We start from the raw sequence: 2,060 nt of genomic DNA, 5'->3' as shown, positions 1-2,060 counted from the left end.
TTTCTTGTGTCTGCTGTGACACAGAGCGTTCTTTATGGCTAATATTGTCGTGCATTCCGAGAATGACCCTGTGAGATAGATGCTATTACAGATTTTATAGAGGAGGAAACTGGCTAGTATATTAACTGAGCTGCCTAAGCTGGTCATTGGTAGCTGTTCCATGCTGCCCGGTGAGGGGCTTGCATGATCAGGATGACTTCTTAGGCGGACGGGAGAATGGAGAGAAACTGGAAATGGGAAGATCAGGTGGATTGATGGTAGATATCAGTTTGAAGGCACTTTGGGAAATGAAACGTTTACAACTATGGGGCTCCCAGAGAGAGCGGCTGTAGAGTGGGTCTCCTGGGTCTTTGTTAGGTAATTAAACTCTTGATTTCTAAGTGTGTGTGTGGGGGGGGGGGGGGGGGGGGGAGACCTGTGAGAATTGGAGGCCAGGGGGCACAATTTCCTTCCAGGCAGGGAGCCAGCCTGGGGGTGAAAATATCACCCCAGCAAGACCCTGTGGGGGGCTGCAAGCAGTGTGGGGGACCTCTCACTTCTCAGTGGCTGAGTGAGTGCAAATGTTTCTCTCTCCACAGTCCTGACCCAAGGGGAGGAGGTGGCTCAGCTGAGGGGGAGGCTGGGGAACCCTCCGACAGCATTTCCATCTCCAGCGCCCCATATGTCAACTCTCCCAAAATATGCCCCCCAAGTGCGGATCATCTCTGGACGGTCCCGCAATTCCTGACGCAATTTCCACTCAACTGTCCCCTCCACTTCAGACTGTGGCCCAAATAACAACTGTCCTATCCTAGACCCCCCACAATTTACATAGGACGTGCCCGCGCAAACACTGATTTCTAGTTGGTTCCCTGAAATCATATCCCTAGACTCTGAACTCTCCGGGGGGCTCAGCTGGCTCACCCCCCCACCCCCACCCCGCTACCTGGGGGCCTTCACCTCCAACCACCGGGTCTCCACCGCTCCACACTTCCAAACCCCTCCCTGGTCAGCCTGCCCCACCACCCCCCGTGCACCTAACACCTCCACAGCCCCAGGACGGGCCCCTCCCGGGCAGCAGGCCAAGCCCCGAAGGTCTGGGGATCCAAGAGTCCCACCCGACAGCTTCAAACCCCAGACCCATAACTCAGGCACGTGGGGGCCCCTGTGATGCCCAGGCCTCAATCTCAGAGAGCTCAGCCGCTCCAGCCGCCCTCCCCGACCTCAAGCCCAAAGCCCCCTTCCAGGTGAGGAAGCTAAGTGTCCAGATCCCCATAACCCTCACCTGGGACCTCCTTCCCCTCCACAACGTGGACTGTAGAGTGAGCAAAGGAGAAGGAGTCCTCGCAGCAAGAGGAGTGGGAGTCAGACTTGGGGAAGGATTCTCTCTGCTGGGGCAGCGGGAGCTAAGACAGGCCCCTGCCCCCTAATCCAGGGTGGTCTAGCAAGAAACGGGCTGCTGGGGACATTAGCAATTACTGGAGAATAGAGAGAGGTGTGAAAGCTGAAACCCTCCAGCCCCCAGGACGATCCCCGCTGAGGGTCTCTAAGAACAATGAAGCCGTGAAGTTCAGCTGGAAGGACTAAGGGTCCGGAGGAGAGATGGGGGCGGGGAACGGACCCCTCTCCTGCTCTCCCGCGCCCAGCTCGGGCTCCATCTGGGCCCCCACCCAGCTGAACCCCAACTCTCACCCACCTGTTGTTTCTGACTCCCCCAAACCTATCTCCATCTCTTATTCCTGAGCCCTAACCCTTATTTCTGACCTTACCTTAGCTCGCACTCTCGCCCTGAACCCCCATTGATTTCTACCCCCAGAACCCCCATCTTTAACACTATATTCTAACCCGGGGCTCCCACCTCGGATTTCCCTGAATGGTGACCCCTTCTTCCATCTCTTAGCTCCTGTCCACCCGCCGCACCCCGACTTTGATCCCCTTCCTAATTCCCCAGCTCTGCCCCTACCTCTCCTGCTGTCCTGGAGGTCCGACTCCTCGCTTTGGTTTGTTCCTGGGACGCCCTTGCATTTGGGGTCGCCCCCACCCAGGCCTCGAGTGTCGCCGGGACCTGCCCCTCGCCTCCG

The sequence above is a fragment of the Myotis davidii genome, unplaced genomic scaffold (assembly GCF_000327345.1).
Source record: "Myotis davidii unplaced genomic scaffold, ASM32734v1 scaffold741, whole genome shotgun sequence".
Lineage (NCBI taxonomy): Eukaryota > Metazoa > Chordata > Mammalia > Chiroptera > Vespertilionidae > Myotis > Myotis davidii.
The sequence above is the reverse complement of the archived record's forward strand: the minus strand, read 5'-3'. Positions refer to the sequence as shown.